We start from the raw sequence: 18,468 nt of genomic DNA on the forward strand, positions 1-18,468 counted from the left end.
TCAGTGCCTGATAGGCCAGTGCTGATCCTGTGTGTGCAGTTTGTGGTTGTGATGTCACTTGTGGCTCAGTGCCTGATAGGCCAGTGCTGGTGATGTGGGTGGAGTTTGTGTTTGTGATGTCACTTGTGGCTCAGTGCCTGATAGGCCAGTGCTGGTGATGTGGCTGCAGTTTGTGGTTGTGATGTCACTTGTGGCTCAGTGCCTGATAGGCCAGTGCTGGTCACGTGAGTGCAGTTTGTTGTTGTGATGTCATTTGCGGATCAGTGCCTGATAGGCCAGTGCTGGTCACGTGGGTGGAGTTTGTGTTTGTGATGTCACTTGTGGCTCAGTGCCTGATAGGCCAGTGCTGGTGATGTGGGTGGAATTTGTGGTTGTGATGTCACTTGTGGCTCAGTGCCTGATAGGCCAGTGCTGGTGATGTGGCTGCAGTTTGTGGTTGTGATGTCACTTGTGGCTCAGAGCCTGATAGGCCAGTGTTGGTCACGTGCGTGGAGTTTGTGTTTGTGATGTCACTTGTGGCTCAGTGCCTGATAGGCCAGTGCTGGTCACGTGGGTGCAGTTTGTTGTTGTGATGTCATTTGCGGATCAGTGCCTGATAGGCCAGTGCTGGTGATGTGGGTGGAGTTTGTGTTTGTGATGTCACTTGTGGCTCAGAGCCTGATAGGCCAGTGTTGGTCACATGGCTGCAGTTTGTGGTTGTGATGTCACTTGTGGCTCAGAGCCTGATAGGCCAGTGTTGGTCACATGGCTGCAGTTTGTGGTTGTGATGTCACTTGTGGCTGAGTGCCTGATAGGCCAGTGCTGGTGATGTGGGTGGAGTTTGTGTTTGTGATGTCACTTGTGGCTCAGTGCCTGATAGGCCAGTGCTGGTGATGTGGGTGGAGTTTGTGTTTGTGATGTCACTTGTGGCTCAGTGCCTGATAGGCCAGTGCTGGTGATGTGGGTGCAGTTTGTTGTTGTGATGTCATTTGCGGATCAGTGCCTGATAGGCCAGTGCTGGTCACGTGGGTGGAGTTTGTGTTTGTGATGTCACTTGTGGCTCAGTGCCTGATAGGCCAGTGCTGGTGATGTGGGTGGAGTTTGTGTTTGTGATGTCACTTGTGGCTCAGTGCCTGATAGGCCAGTGCTGGTGATGTGGGTGCAGTTTGTTGTTGTGATGTCATTTGCGGATCAGTGCCTGATAGGCCAGTGCTGGTCACGTGGGTGGAGTTTGTGTTTGTGATGTCACTTGTGGCTCAGAGCCTGATAGGCCAGTGCTGTTCATGTGGGTGCAGTTTGTGATTGTGATGTCACTTGTGGCTCAGTGCCTGATAGGCCAGTGCTGGTCACGTGGGTGGAGTTTGTGTTTGTGATGTCACTTGTGGCTCAGTGCCTGATAGGCCAGTGCTGGTGATGTGGCTGCAGTTTGTGGTTGTGATGTCACTTGTGGCTCAGTGCCTGATAGGCCAGTGCTGGTGATGTGGGTGGAGTTTGTGTTTGTGATGTCACTTGTGGCTCAGTGCCTGATAGGCCAGTGCTGGTCACATGGCTGCAATATGAGGCACTGAGCCACAAGTGACATCACAACCACAAACTGCACCCACGTGACCAGCACTGGCCTATCAGGCACTGAGCCACAAGTGACATCACAATCACAAACTGCACCCACATGAACAGCACTGGCCTATCAGGCACTGAGCCACAAGTGACATCACAAACACAAACTCCACCCACATGACCAGCACGGGCCTATCAGGCACTGAGCCACAAGTGACATCAAAAACACAAACTGCACCCACATCACCAGCACTGGCCTATCAGGCACTGAGCCACAAGTGACCTCACAAACACAAACTGCAGACATGTGACCAGCGCTGGCCTATCAGGCACTGAGCCACAAGTGACATCACAAACACAAACTTCAGCCACAGGACCAGCAATATCCTATCAGGCACTGAGCCACAAGTGACATCACAAACAAAAACTGCACACACATGACCAGCACTGCCCTATCAGGCACTGAGCCACAAGTGACATCACAAACACAAACTGCACCCACATGACCAGCCCTGGCCTATCAGGCACTGAGCCACAAGTGACATCACAAACACAAACTCTATCCATATGACCAGCACTGGCCTATCAGGCACTGAGCCACAAGTGACCTCACAACCACAAACTGCAGCCACATCACCAGCACTGGCCTATCAGGCACTGAGCCACAAGTGACCTCACAACCACAAACTGCACCCACATGACTACCACTGGCCTATCAGGCACTCGGCCACAAGTGACCTCACAACCACAAACTGCACCCACATGACTACCACTGGCCTATCAGGCACTCGGCCACAAGTGACCTCACAACCACAAACTCAACCCACAGGATCAGCACTGGCCTATCAGGCAGTAGAGGAACAAGTGACCTCTCAACCAAAAACAGCAGCCCTGGACCTAGCACTGGCCTATCAAGCACTCAGCAGAAGTGGCCTCACAGATACAAAGAAGTAGCAACGTGGCTGCTGGTGGCCTAGCAGGTACTGAGGCCAAATAACTGCACAAACACAAACAGCAGCAATATGCATCAAGGTGGACTCTCAGGTGCTCATGCTGAAGTGACCTCACAGGCAGCCATGAAGCCAAATAGCTGCTCCTGGCCTCTTTGCAACTGAGGCACAATTGACCTCAACAAGCACAAACAGCAGCAATGTCCATGCTGATCGCCAGTCACATACTGATGCACAACTCACCACAAAAGCACCAACAGCAGCAACGGACCTGCTCACCCTTTAGGAGGCACTGAGACACAAGCATCACCAAAGCTATGGGCATGCTGTTGGCCTACCAGCTTCAGAGGCACAACTCACCTCACAAGCACAAATGGCATCGACCTGCCTGCTGCTGCCCTATCTTTGACTGAGTCACAAGGGATCTCAAAAGTGCAAACCTTCACAGAGGAGAAGCTCACCTGGGCCACTCGCACGTCCCTTGATTACGCTGTGATCATTCCGTACAGAACAGTCTTCTGCAAAAGGCTTTCATCTCCTGACAAGACTCTCTCCAGATCATGCGACAGCTCCACTCTGCCACCCTGCACACAAATCACAAAGGGAACAATCGGTCTCGCTTTTCCTTTAGTACCATCAAGTCCGAGCTGGGAGCCTTCGCACTGCAGCACCTACACAATGGCAGCAGCATGCCACTTCCATTTCTAGTGCATTTCTAGGGACAGAGATCAGCTGAGGGAGCAGCTGCACTGCAAAGGCTTTCTGACACTCTCAGATCAACTCAGCACTGCACCAGGCATCAACCTGACGCCAGACCTCTGCTCTGCCACCTACTCTACAAACACACTGCCTCTGCCCCACACAGCTGCCTCTTCTGCTAGATACAACCAAGTGCCAGCAAGAAGAGATGCATGCAGGACACTCGCCACTTGCACACTCCCCAGCCACTGCTCTGCTCGCTGCCTTCCCTTGGCTTCTCAATCCAGACACTCAGGCAAGCTCTTGCGGTAACACCACAAGGTGGCCAAGGCACTCTAGGCTCACAAGGCCTGTGCAAATGAGCAGCACAAGATCAGGCACAGAGCTGCCTCCTTGGGTGATGCTGCTCTTTTCAGAGGGAAGGATCCTGCTTTCTTTGGGCACAGCAGGCTGCTGCTTTCCACCCCCATCCCCTCACGAACCTCCTGCTAGGGATGGGGACATGGGGATTTTCTGTAGTAATACAAAAGTTACAGATACAACACAGAAACACTTGAGAGTCCGGAAGGCCTCCTGAGCCCAAAGGAACCTCCCTTCCTTTCCTTTAGTTACTTGGACAAGGAGCTTGGACGGGGAAGGGAAAAAGGGTGCAGAGCCTTTGAAATGAGGCCCAAGCAATGAGACAGCCCCACACTGGACGGCTGCTGAAATGACAGCTCTCCTGGCTGCGCAGCCTCTGCAGCACCAGTCCGCGCTCCACAGCTGCCTTCACAGAGCACTGAGGGCTGGGTGCCACGGGCAACCTGGCCCTGGGCACATCTTCACCCCTCGCAGAGCCGGCAGCCCAAGAGCTCTGAGACTTCCACAGGTCAAGCTATGGACGCTTTGGGGCACTCACACAAAGGCACTCCAGACATGCTGGCATCTATTATAAGGGTCTTGGACTCGTCCTATATGGCACCACAACCTCCTAGGAAAAGGAGGGGGCACCGTAGCATTTGTTGAGCGGGCTGGCAATAACAGCACTTGTGGGAGGCGGAATTTGCAGCACAGCAGAGGTACCAGGAGCTGAACCCACAACCCAAGTCACCCAGGGAAGACAGGCGCATTTATGGAAGCCTTCGCATCCATACGTAGCCTCTTCTCAGTCACTTGCAGCTGCTTTCACAGAGGGCTCACGACGCTGGCCAAGATGTTGACAGGTACAGGGACACAGCCTGGCATCCTGCCTCCATCCTCAGCGCCTCTAGCACTCCACTGGGAACCTCCATGAGTGGAGCAACCTAGAAAGAAAGAAAGAATCGGAGTGTTACTGGCAGTTCTGCTGGCCTTACAGAGTCGCAACAGGCAGGGGCAAATGTCTCCCCTCTGTGCTGAGCTCTATTGGTGAGAACACAGCCAGCAGGGCCACCAAGACGTTCTACCCCTCTTTTTGGCACAGGTGACACCATGTCTGTATACCAGGTCCTGTTTGGGCTCTCCAGTTCTGCACAGGCGCTAACACACTGCAGGGAGTCCAGCACAGGGACACCAAGACGGTCAGGGGCTGCAGCGTGGGGCATAAAAGGAGAGGCTGCGAGAGCTGGCTTTGTTCAGCCTAGACAAGAGAAGGCCAACGGGGATCTTCATGCTGTGCACAGCTACCTTATGGAGGGCACAGAGAAGACGGAGCCGGATTTTCTTGGAGGTGCACACTAGTAGCATGGGAGGCAACGGGGACAAATCGGACAATGGGAAATGCTTCTGAGACATTAAGAAGAAACCTTTTTCTCCGTGACGGTGGCCAAACTGCGGCACAGGGATCCAGAGAGGTTCCCAGATCTCCATCCTTGGAGGTAATCAAAACTTCACTGGAAAAGGCCCCAAGATACCTCCTCTACTGGCACCTGCCTGGAGCAGGGCGTTGGAGCCCTGCTACCTCCACATGGCTCCCCCATTGCAGCCTCAAGGAATATGCTATTATGAGACTCTTGCCAAAGGCACCAGAGGCTTTGGAGATGCCGCCTCCACCGCTCAACAAGGACAGGTGTCTCAGAGCCACCCATCGCCCTCACAGGCCTGACTTCTTGTGAGGGGGCATCTCCCCTCTCTGCAAGGCTCTGCGTAGGCACAACGTGCAGAAATGCCTCTGACTGCTTTCATTAACTACCCATCTCGCTGAGGGACTGGAATGGATTAGCGTCTGAGATGGGAAGATGCAATGAGGGTCCAGATTCAGCAGAAAGCCTTTAAGGAGGGAGAAGAGAACTCTCTCCAGCAGTCGGTAAAATCCCAAAGACTCACGGAAGCATCAAACCCTTCCGAAACTGCAAGCCTGAACCTCAGCTGACACAAACCACCAAACTGGGAGCAGCCCTGCCTCGCACCACGATGCTCCAAGGAGGCAACACGGTCACCAACAGTCCTCACCCACGTCTCCCAGAAGGACACCGTGATGGCAGGCTGGGCCTTGGGAGCAGAGCACTGCTCTCTCCAGACACCTCCTCCCACGCTGAGCAGCAAAACACTGGCGCCACCACCCGGCTCCACCACAGGGCATCTCGCACTGTAACACGCCGGTACCTCCACACCTCACAGAGGGTTGGCAACCAACACACGCCTCTGCATCAGCGACACACAGCCCACAGCACCACACACGGCAGCACACAGGGCACCCCAAGCACCCCACAACACACAAAGCCCAACTCTCCAGACCTTCCATTCCTTTCTAGTCCTCCAAGGCCTTGCAACAGGCTCTGCCTCTGAACAGCCACTCACAGCCCGGGGCCTGCTCACTTCCCACCTTCCCACCAGGAAGCAGAGAAGAAGTGCTCTCACAGGGGCTGATCAGGCCAGCTTTTCCCTCTCGCTTGTGCCTCAACTTCTCTGAACAAGAAATCTCTTTCAAAATGTGGCCCATACCCTTTTTGGGGGGTGACATTCCTTCCATCTCCTCCAACAGCCTTTGCACCCATTCTCCAATGACTGCATACGTGCACAGAAAATCAGAGACCCCTAAAGTGTTACAGTTCTAAACGTGTCATAAAAGCAGCTGGACACCTCAAAGACAGACACAGCATGCAGACCTTGCAGGAAAATCTCACAAGCTCCCTGCTCTTTTGACAGGGGCAACTTCTAAAGCACACACACACCCTGGCAAGAAGAGATTATTCACACCACTGCTCACACCAGCACTACATTCACTTAGCAGCCTCAAAAGTCTAGCTGGACTCCCTAGCTGACCGGGAGGACGCTGCAAGCTTCTACTTAGCAACAAGTGGAAAGGCCAACTCCATGTCCATGCTCACCACAGAACATCATCTGCATTTTAAATGTAGCAGTACTAACTCATGATGATGGAGTGGAATAAAATTTGTGTCAGATGATGTGGAATATCGACTTCTGCTTGATTAATGAGTTGCATTTCTGTATTGCTGTAGAGCTCTGCAGGGGTCAATCCCTCCTCTGAGCACACGCAACAAACCCAGAAGTGACCTCACCGCCAGCATCCAAGCCATGCATCTTCCCCTGACCTGTCAGCTGCTCACACAGAGGTGTCATCACATCACAGATTCACATCATGGCCTCATAATACTCACAGTGCTCTGAAACACCCATTGCCTACCAGTTACTACACCAAAAGATTAGCTTCTGCTATGCATTATCAACACCTAGCCTATGAAATTTAAGAATTGCAGAACAGCCTGCAAGTAATTCTTGGCAACATTTTCTAACGGGAGGATTGCATGGGAGCAGCGATCATCAAACTGAAGACAGCAGGGCCTCGTGTCCCAGGCACAGGGAGAAGCCTTCCCGCAACTCAGAACTCTGGTTCCTTCCCCAATGCTGAACAAAACCAGAAAATCCTCTACACATCCAGGACAACAAGCATTCTCCTATTTTAGGCCCTGACAACTGGAGGCACGTGGAAGGACTCAGGCCAGGGCATCTCAGTTGGTGAAACCAGCAGAGACACAATTCAGCAACTCTTCACCCTGACCTAGGAGCATGGAAAGAACAACAGCAAGTGCGAGCAATGGCCGTTCATCAACTTTCAAGGCCCCTGACAAGCAAAACAGCTCACACTTACAGAGCTCTTCTGCAAACACCCTTCACCCTGCTGCCAGGCTCACAGGTCTCGGTGCAAAGCAAGAGGCAGGGAGCAAAAACAACGGCTAAGGCACGGCATCACATGCGGGCACAGCCTCTCTCAGAGCCACTCGGAAATGCAGTTTTCACAACAAAAGACACCATCGGGAAGGGCACCTCGCGACGACACCAGCAGCCTGCTCACACTTTGCCCAGCACCTCCCAAACGCACCTCGAAGCAGCACCTGGGGCTGCGCTGGCAGCAGCAGCTCAGGAAAATGCTTTAACAGGGATCCCAGAGCCACCACAGGGCCATAGCTTCCTGCCCCCAAACCCCACCGAGCCGCCCCGGCCCAGCTGCTCGCGGCAGGCCGCCACGTCTGGCTGCAGGGCAGCTCCCCCCTCTGGCCCACGTCGCTCTGGCCCCTGCTCACGGCCCCACCAGCCCCTGCTGCAGCTCCTGCAGCAAAGCAGCCCCGGCAAAGCCAGCACCGCTGCCCCGCCCCGGCGGGAGGGCACCCGCCGCCATTTGAACGCGCCCGCAGCCCCCACCAAACGCTCTCGCCCGCTCGCTTCTCGCCTGCTTTGCTCCCGCTCCTCTTCCACCTCTTTGACGTCTTTTTTTTCCCCACATGCTGGACTGCAATTGGCTGGCAGAGCCATCAGTGAAGTCGATGCCCGCCCTCCTCCTCCTGACAGCCAATAGAAGGGCTGCACTGCGGCGATGCCATGGCAACGCTGGGCCCTCCTGCCCTGGCGGCCAGCTCCGCCCCCTCCCCCTTGGTCGGGCGCCATGTTGTGGGCGGCAGCGCGGGGCGCGGCGGGGCCTGGGTGCAGCGTGGTGCTGTGTGGGCGGGCAGTGCGGGCCCCGGGGTGCGGCCGCTGCCCCGGCGGGGCTGGGCTGTGCGGCAGGGGCCCCGCGGGGCTGCTGGCCGCCCTGCGCCCTGGGGGCTGTGCGGGGCGTGGGGGGGGGCAGCACTGGGGCCTGTGCTGGCGGCAGCCCTGGCGCCAGCGTGGGGGCCCTGGGGCTGGTCGTCTGAAACAGGGGATGGACTTAAAACTAGGAGACTGACAGAACTCCTACCACTTTCCAAATTAAGTGTTGGACTGACTGGTGCAGAACCTCTCCAAGTGGGTATTTCAGACAGTTCTAGAGATTTCTAGAGGCAGATCCTGCTGTGCCTGGACCAATTCCTGTGCTTAAATGTGGTGAGTACCACCTCAGGTGGAGTATCTGGCTGTTTCAGAATCTCTGCAGCAGCTCCTGCTGCAGAACTGATTAAACTGTAAATACTTAAGGCCCTTGAAAATCGACAGTACAAACTGCTCCTGCAAATGAAGAAGCGGCTATGTAGGACAGTCTTTTGTGCATTCTTAGGAGAGTTAGGAGATGCTTTGATATGCAATTTAAGGTAATCAGTAGCAATGGCTCATGCATATGCTGGAGAGGTCACACAGGACCACAAGCCAGCTGGACTATAAAAATTCCCCAGAAGAACAGTTCGGGGAGTCTCATCTGATCCAGTGGAAGCCACTGTTGGAAGGACCCTGGCAAAGGAGACTGCCACCACCATCTGGACAGTAACCAACCATCCCGTTCAAGAGATTTGATGCCCCTTGTGAGTGTTACCTGTGACACGCCAATAGAGGGGTGTCTGTGATTCTTTTGAATTCGGGGGTTATTTGCACTGAACTCCAAGAGATCATCATTTGTCAAGTATGAGAATTTATTAGAGATAAGAGCTTATAACAAACCTGGTAGTTTGCCTGGATTCTCCTCATCACGCCATTGACATCCACAGGCCAGCTGATGGTCGGTCAGAGTCCACACCAACTTCTGTGGCTTACTCTTTTCTATAGCGAGTCAAAACAACGCCAGACCGCAGTTACACAAAAGCTGTATGGCCTCAGTCAATAACAGCATGCACATCAACAGGTAACCTAGTGCTCAGCCCACAGCACTGTTCAGTTAGTAACAACTTGCCCACTAACAGGTCTTTCTGTGGGGAATGGTTCCACAGCACCTAGATGTTTATGGGGTGAGTCTGTGGTGTCACTTCTCCTCTGTCTGGAATTGTCAGTCGTGGGGTCGTTAGACGGTTGCCCCCAGGCTGCAGCAACCCCACAGTGTGGTGGCTCCAGCCGTGATGCACCCGGGGTTCCTTAACTCCTGGGATCACCCCAGAGCAAACCCCTCTTCTGTGGGCTGCACCATCCAGAGTCCCACGCTTGCCTGTGTGGCGCCTGTCACTCCACCCCTTGACACCGCCAGACACACGCATTTATTTCAGAAGTCAGCTAATTCCCCTTGGTGTGCAGTGGGCGGCTTTTGGGTAAGCACAGTGTACTGGGGAAATGCGCACTGCTATTAATAGACGCCAAAAGCAAAGCATGCCCATTTGCAGTAACACGTAAACAACTGTTAAAAATAACAGTCTTAATCCTAATAGCAACATGATTGGTCTGGCCTATTGACCCAAATTCGGTGAATCCGAGTGTTGTTCCAGCTCCATATCTTAACACAGAAATCTTATTTCCTTTAATTGCAGGCATTTCTTTCCTGCACCGAAAGATCAGTTTGTTCCCCAAGCTGGAATAGTTCCCTTTAGAGGAGCTTCAAATAGAGTTGGTCACCTTTTTTTTATTATTCTTTTTCCGTATTTCCCTGTCTTCTCTATAGGAAACAGACAACTTTAACTTCAGATCAACAGCTGTTACATTTATGCTTAATTTTACCATCTTTTTCTCTTTCTTTCCTTTCCTTTCATCAAGAGAAGGTGTTAGCCCCTTCCTTAGGATCATCAATTTTTACAAACACTAGAATACAGCCGTTGAGTTTCGTTATCAGCCTGGTATGTGTATCCCCTCATTCTTAGGTCTGCCATCTTCCTTTGATGTTACTTCTCTCCTGGCTCCTAGGTTCATTCTATTATTTAGATACTTTTAAAAAACACATTACTTAGCCTAACAATTCTACCACTCTTTCTGGCTGCTTCTTTTCAAGTTGTTGCTCTTCAGAGGGTCACTCTGTAGAACCCAAACAAAAAGAAAAGCCTACCAAGGCCATTAGGTTGTTATAGTTTGGTTTTAACTGTAACTGCTGAAGCTACTTCTTTTAAGGTTACTCGGTTACATCCATCTATTTTTCAAATTTGAACAGTTTTTCTTTTTTTTTCATTGATTTTTCTTTATGCTCAGAAACTTTTACTACAGCTTGGGGCATTTTCCAGCCCCTGCTGGTTTCTGGTGTACTTAAAGATGCTGTTTTTTCGCATTCGAGGTCTTTTCTTGTTTCCTAACTCTGCCCCTGGGGCTCTTCTCTGCAGAGCCCGATCTCCACCCTGAGTCCTCCTGTGCCTCAGTGCCAGGCAGAGCAGTTATACTGGCCAGGGGGGGCAGAGCGTTTCTCACGGTCTTGTGAGAAACAAGCTGCCCAAGCCCGGTCCTGCTTTCCACCCAAAGCCTCCCCTGCTTCGCTCCCTCTCCTCTTTCACTTCTCTCTTTCACGTCTGTTTTTCTTCCACATGGTGGACTCCGATTGGCTGACAGAGCCGTCAGTGAAATCCAGACCCGCCCCCCTCCTCCTGCCAGCCAATAGGCAGGTCGCAAATCAGCAGCTGCCTATGGGAATGAGCTAGGGGAGGAGTCACAATGTTGCAGCGTCCAGGCGGAGTGTTGTAAAGGTGAGGCTACAAAGTGTCCATTTAATCGGGGAATGGGGGAACAGAAGAGAGAGCCAGACAGCTCCTGGGGGTCCCGGGCGATGCTGGGGGCCGTGCTGCTCTTGGGGATCCCAGACCAGGCTGTGTTTCTGTACAAAAGTCTGGAAAAGTCTTGATGCAAGCCCCTAGAGAAGAGGGATTTTCCTGAGCACTCAGAGAAACCCATGCAGGACCCAGGGATGTTGAGGGAAACCCATCTCACCCACCCCCAAGCCCACTGCTCTCCCTGGAGACCTTCCTGGATCCTCAGGCTGGGAACAGGAGGGGGTCTGTGGGCACAGCCATGTCCCAGACTAGCCTCCTTCAGGCCTTCAGATTCACAACATGTCACAGCTTCAAATGAGCTCTCTAAAGCAGCACTTCCCATGCCCCTGGTGTGGAGAGAAGACTTTGGGTAGACAAACAGGAGACACGGGAGAGAAAGGGCAAAGACACCAGGCTGCAGAGCTGGGGCTCCCAGCATCACAGAGGGGGTGCCACAGGCTCAAGAAGCAACCCAAAGAAGTAAAGGAGTCCTTCCTTTTGCAGTGACTTGGAAAGCCACATCTCTCACAGTATTCAAGGGGGACAGAGTCTCCCTTCTGCAAGATTTGCCCCAAAACTGTGCAGAGATTAGGAAGAGCAGGAAGGCTGGTTGTAGGGATGTTCTCAAACTTCAGCAGCTGCAGAGCTGGGAGCTGGTCATCTCACAAACTTGGGAGTGAGTCAAAATGCACGTCCTGAGGCATCGCACTGCCTCATAGGCTCTGCACCGGAGCCTGGACAGCAGCACTGCAGTGTGTGAGCATGTCCTGAGAAGCCCAGAGTCATAAAATGTGGGAGATCCAGGATGTCGGGGCTGTACAGACCCAGGAGAGCAAGGGTGCCTTTGGGGAGGAGGGCAGGGGGCTGAGGAGCGTACCCAGGGGAGAAGCACAGCCCCAAGGTGACACTGAAAAGCACAAGGACCAAATGAGGCCCAGGGATGAGAAATGGCTTCCTCAGGCTCAGCCAGAAGGAAAGATGGGCAAACTTCATGGGAAATGGGAAAACTTCCCCACATTTGCTACCTGGCCTCGCCCATGGCTTTGGAGCCTGGCAGGCTCCAGGGTCCTGGATAAGGGCCTCTGGATGACGTGTGTTAAGGCTATGTTTGCTCTTCTCTGGCATAGCATCTCTAGCTCAAGCACTGCCGACTGAGAAACCTTGCTGAGCACTTTTAAAAGCAGAGATCCTGCCTTGGTGCCTAAAGGAGGAAAGCTACGTCCTGTCCCACATTGTCCTGCATCCTGCTTCCACAAAAAGAGGGGCCCACAGCAGAAACCAGTTTTGAGGCTCACCAAAGCATTTCTCAGCCTGTGGCCATGCTTTGTGCTGGTTCATCCCACATGCCTTGGATCCTGTAAAAACGCCAACCCCCAAACCCCAGATTCCTGCACAGGTCTGCCCAGTGCAGTGACCTGTCAGTGCAGGGGCGCAGAAGTGACATCTCCAGTGCCCCGTTTGAGATATTTCACAGTCTTTGACACTGTCTGGAGACATTCCTGAAGGATTTATCAGAAAATTATGGAAAATAACTGCAGTGAAGGGAAGTGATGGCTTTCCAGGACGTGAGGGGAAATCTCTCTGCTCTCTCCCTGGCTGTGCCATCTCCATGACGGTGACCTACTGAGCCCCCAGATGACACGAGCTGAGGTCACAATGGGACGTGCCACATCACAGGGAGGTCTCCCCGGTGTCGTGGGCGGGGACCCTCACTTCCCTGTGAGGCCCAGGCACTCCTGGGCACTGCTCACACCCTCCCCACGGCTGCCTTTCATAGTGGCTCCACGGCAAGGAGAGGGGACAGGAGGCAGTGGGACCACGTTGGGGCCCCTCACCAACAGACGGAGGAGCAGGGGCATGTTGGAAAGGAGTTTTGGGTAATGAGATGGGAAGAGCGTCCTGTTTCTCTGGCTGGAGAGGTGAAACGAGAGCAAGAGGGCAAGCAAGATGGAGGACTGCTGGATGGACACCATCAGCCAGGACCACAGCTCCTTGTCCCCTGCGCTCCTGCGGCTCTCCACCGAGGGTAAGGGCTTTGGGAGATCCTTCCCGAGGTGTCGCACAGAGACTGTTAACTGCCAAAACTGCTGTGGATCCCGGGCTGTGGGGGTGCCTGGACAGGGCTGGGGGCTGCTGCGAGAGCCCTGCCTGAGGGTCCCCTCTGGCTCGGGCGACAATGTGGCAGCCAGGACTGCTGGGTCCTGGGGATGGGGCTGTCCTGAGCCCCAAGGCTTCTGTGCGGCCAGCTCCATCGCCTCTTAGGGTGGGGGGGGGGGGGGCATGGGAATCCATGACAGGTTTCCCTGGGAGTGGGTCCTCTTTGGGGTCTGGCTCTGAGAGGAAAGGGGTCCTGCATCCCAGATGCTGAGGTGGCCTGCAGCTCCATGGGGCTCTCAAGACCCTGCTGGAAATGTCCGTATATGATAATAAAACCTTCACCTTTTAATAACCCCAAGTCCTCTGGGTGTTTGGGAAAAATCTCTCTTCCTTCCCCCTCGATCCTTTTATGCTTCCAGCTTGGCGCAGCATGTTTTGGGCTCAGAGATGCCACCTTCAGATGGCCACAGACCCTGTCTTCCTGCAAATTGGGCTCAAACCTCTGCACCCAAAAGAAAATACATTGGAGAGAGCAGCCTGGAAACAGGCGGAGGTGCAATCCTCATTCAACAGGTCCTGGCTGACACCAAGGTCTTTTCTCTGAGCTGGGTGGGCAGCGCTGGGGTGAGCCCAACACAGCCATCTCCCCCAGCACCCTCACGACCCCACACCACCGCTACCTAGCCAAGCCCTAGGGCTGCCGTGGGCAGGCGGCCGGGGCAGGAGGGGCGAGAGGACACTGCCCTGCCCTGCCCTGCCCTGGGGGCAGGAGGACGCTGCCTGAGGGCTCTGGTGCCACAGCCAGCCCCAGGGCCCCCACAGCGGCACCACGGAGGCCACCAGCACAGGCCCCAGTGCTGCCCCCCCCACACCCCGCACAGCCCCCAGGGCGCAGGGCGGCCAGCAGCCCCGCGGGGCCCCTGCCGCACAGCCCAGCCCCGCCGGGGCAGCGGCCGCACCCCGGGGCCCCGCACTGCCCGCCCACACAGCACCACGCTGCACCCAGGCCCCGCCGCGCCCCGCGCTGCCGCCCACAACATGGCGCCCGACCAAGGGGGAGGGGGCGGAGCTGGCCGCCAGGGCAGGAGGGCCCAGCGTTGCCATGGCATCGCCGCAGTGCAGCCCTTCTATTGGCTGTCAGGAGGAGGAGGGCGGGCATCGATTTCACTGATGGCTCTGCCAGCCAATTGCAGTCCAGCATGTGGGGAAAAAAAAGACGTCAAAGAGGTGGAAGAGGAGCGGGAGCAAAGCAGGCGAGAAGCGAGCGGGCGAGAGCGTTTGGTGGGGGCTGCGGGCGCGTTCAAATGGCGGCGGGTGCCCTCCCGCCGGGGCGGGGCAGCGGTGCTGGCTTTGCCGGGGCTGCTTTGCTGCAGGAGCTGCAGCAGGGGCTGGTGGGGCCGTGAGCAGGGGCCAGAGCGACGTGGGCCAGAGGGGGGAGCTGCCCTGCAGCCAGACGTGGCGGCCTGCCGCGAGCAGCTGGGCCGGGGCGGCTCGGTGGGGTTTGGGGGCAGGAAGCTCTGGCCCTGTGGTGGCTCTGGGATCCCTGTTAAAGCATTTTCCTGAGCTGCTGCTGCCAGCGCAGCCCCAGGTGCTGCTTCGAGGTGCGTTTGGGAGGTGCTGGGCAAAGTGTGAGCAGGCTGCTGGTGTCGTCGCGAGGTGCCCTTCCCGATGGTGTCTTTTGTTGTGAAAACTGCATTTCCGAGTGGCTCTGAGAGAGGCTGTGCCCGCATGTGATGCCGTGCCTTAGCCGTTGTTTTTGCTCCCTGCCTCTTGCTTTGCACCGAGACCTGTGAGCCTGGCAGCAGGGTGAAGGGTGTTTGCAGAAGAGCTCTGTAAGTGTGAGCTGTTTTGCTTGTCAGGGGCCTTGAAAGTTGATGAACGGCCATTGCTCGCACTTGCTGTTGTTCTTTCCATGCTCCTAGGTCAGGGTGAAGAGTTGCTGAATTGTGTCTCTGCTGGTTTCACCAACTGAGATGCCCTGGCCTGAGTCCTTCCACGTGCCTCCAGTTGTCAGGGCCTAAAATAGGAGAATGCTTGTTGTCCTGGATGTGTAGAGGATTTTCTGGTTTTGTTCAGCATTGGGGAAGGAACCAGAGTTCTGAGTTGCGGGAAGGCTTCTCCCTGTGCCTGGGACACGAGGCCCTGCTGTCTTCAGTTTGATGATCGCTGCTCCCATGCAATCCTCCCGTTAGAAAATGTTGCCAAGAATTACTTGCAGGCTGTTCTGCAATTCTTAAATTTCATAGGCTAGGTGTTGATAATGCATAGCAGAAGCTAATCTTTTGGTGTAGTAACTGGTAGGCAATGGGTGTTTCAGAGCACTGTGAGTATTATGAGGCCATGATGTGAATCTGTGATGTGATGACACCTCTGTGTGAGCAGCTGACAGGTCAGGGGAAGATGCATGGCTTGGATGCTGGCGGTGAGGTCACTTCTGGGTTTGTTGCGTGTGCTCAGAGGAGGGATTGACCCCTGCAGAGCTCTACAGCAATACAGAAATGCAACTCATTAATCAAGCAGAAGTCGATATTCCACATCATCTGACACAAATTTTATTCCACTCCATCATCATGAGTTAGTACTGCTACATTTAAAATGCAGATGATGTTCTGTGGTGAGCATGGACATGGAGTTGGCCTTTCCACTTGTTGCTAAGTAGAAGCTTGCAGCGTCCTCCCGGTCAGCTAGGGAGTCCAGCTAGACTTTTGAGGCTGCTAAGTGAATGTAGTGCTGGTGTGAGCAGTGGTGTGAATAATCTCTTCTTGCCAGGGTGTGTGTGTGCTTTAGAAGTTGCCCCTGTCAAAAGAGCAGGGAGCTTGTGAGATTTTCCTGCAAGGTCTGCATGCTGTGTCTGTCTTTGAGGTGTCCAGCTGCTTTTATGACACGTTTAGAACTGTAACACTTTAGGGGTCTCTGATTTTCTGTGCACGTATGCAGTCATTGGAGAATGGGTGCAAAGGCTGTTGGAGGAGATGGAAGGAATGTCACCCCCCAAAAAGGGTATGGGCCACATTTTGAAAGAGATTTCTTGTTCAGAGAAGTTGAGGCACAAGCGAGAGGGAAAAGCTGGCCTGATCAGCCCCTGTGAGAGCACTTCTTCTCTGCTTCCTGGTGGGAAGGTGGGAAGTGAGCAGGCCCCGGGCTGTGAGTGGCTGTTCAGAGGCAGAGCCTGTTGCAAGGCCTTGGAGGACTAGAAAGGAATGGAAGGTCTGGAGAGTTGGGCTTTGTGTGTTGTGGGGTGCTTGGGGTGCCCTGTGTGCTGCCGTGTGTGGTGCTGTGGGCTGTGTGTCGCTGATGCAGAGGCGTGTGTTGGTTGCCAACCCTCTGTGAGGTGTGGAGGTACCGGCGTGTTACAGTGCGAGATGCCCTGTGGTGGAGCCGGGTGGTGGCGCCAGTGTTTTGCTGCTCAGCGTGGGAGGAGGTGTCTGGAGAGAGCAGTGCTCTGCTCCCAAGGCCCAGCCTGCCATCACGGTGTCCTTCTGGGAGACGTGGGTGAGGACTGTTGGTGACCGTGTTGCCTCCTTGGAGCATCGTGGTGCGAGGCAGGGCTGCTCCCAGTTTGGTGGTTTGTGTCAGCTGAGGTTCAGGCTTGCAGTTTCGGAAGGGTTTGATGCTTCCGTGAGTCTTTGGGATTTTACCGACTGCTGGAGAGAGTTCTCTTCTCCCTCCTTAAAGGCTTTCTGCTGAATCTGGACCCTCATTGCATCTTCCCATCTCAGACGCTAATCCATTCCAGTCCCTCAGCGAGATGGGTAGTTAATGAAAGCAGTCAGAGGCATTTCTGCACGTTGTGCCTACGCAGAGCCTTGCAGAGAGGGGAGATGCCCCCTCACAAGAAGTCAGGCCTGTGAGGGCGATGGGTGGCTCTGAGACACCTGTCCTTGTTGAGCGGTGGAGGCGGCATCTCCAAAGCCTCTGGTGCCTTTGGCAAGAGTCTCATAATAGCATATTCCTTGAGGCTGCAATGGGGGAGCCATGTGGAGGTAGCAGGGCTCCAACGCCCTGCTCCAGGCAGGTGCCAGTAGAGGAGGTATCTTGGGGCCTTTTCCAGTGAAGTTTTGATTACCTCCAAGGATGGAGATCTGGGAACCTCTCTGGATCCCTGTGCCGCAGTTTGGCCACCGTCACGGAGAAAAAGGTTTCTTCTTAATGTCTCAGAAGCATTTCCCATTGTCCGATTTGTCCCCGTTGCCTCCCATGCTACTAGTGTGCACCTCCAAGAAAATCCGGCTCCGTCTTCTCTGTGCCCTCCATAAGGTAGCTGTGCACAGCATGAAGATCCCCGTTGGCCTTCTCTTGTCTAGGCTGAACAAAGCCAGCTCTCGCAGCCTCTCCTTTTATGCCCCACGCTGCAGCCCCTGACCGTCTTGGTGTCCCTGTGCTGGACTCCCTGCAGTGTGTTAGCGCCTGTGCAGAACTGGAGAGCCCAAACAGGACCTGGTATACAGACATGGTGTCACCTGTGCCAAAAAGAGGGGTAGAACGTCTTGGTGGCCCTGCTGGCTGTGTTCTCACCAATAGAGCTCAGCACAGAGGGGAGACATTTGCCCCTGCCTGTTGCGACTCTGTAAGGCCAGCAGAACTGCCAGTAACACTCCGATTCTTTCTTTCTTTCTAGGTTGCTCCACTCATGGAGGTTCCCAGTGCAGTGCTAGAGGCGCTGAGGATGGAGGCAGGATGCCAGGCTGTGTCCCTGTACCTGTCAACATCTTGGCCAGCGTCGTGAGCCCTCTGTGAAAGCAGCTGCAAGTGACTGAGAAGAGGCTACGTATGGATGCGAAGGCTTCCATAAATGCGCCTGTCTTCCCTGGGTGACTTGGGTTGTGGGTTCAGCTCCTGGTACCTCTGCTGTGCTGCAAATTCCGCCTCCCACAAGTGCTGTTATTGCCAGCCCGCTCAACAAATGCTACGGTGCCCCCTCCTTTTCCTAGGAGGTTGTGGTGCCATATAGGACGAGTCCAAGACCCTTATAATAGATGCCAGCATGTCTGGAGTGCCTTTGTGTGAGTGCCCCAAAGCGTCCATAGCTTGACCTGTGGAAGTCTCAGAGCTCTTGGGCTGCCGGCTCTGCGAGGGGTGAAGATGTGCCCAGGGCCAGGTTGCCCGTGGCACCCAGCCCTCAGTGCTCTGTGAAGCCAGCTGTGGAGCGCGGACTGGTGCTGCAGAGGCTGCGCAGCCAGGAGAGCTGTCATTTCAGCAGCCGTCCAGTGTGGGGCTGTCTCATTGCTTGGGCCTCATTTCAAAGGCTCTGCACCCTTTTTCCCTTCCCCGTCCAAGCTCCTTGTCCAAGTAACTAAAGGAAAGGAAGGGAGGTTCCTTTGGGCTCAGGAGGCCTTCCGGACTCTCAAGTGTTTCTGTGTTGTATCTGTAAC

This window comes from Apteryx mantelli, chromosome 8, assembly GCF_036417845.1.
Source record: "Apteryx mantelli isolate bAptMan1 chromosome 8, bAptMan1.hap1, whole genome shotgun sequence".
NCBI lineage: Eukaryota > Metazoa > Chordata > Aves > Apterygiformes > Apterygidae > Apteryx > Apteryx mantelli.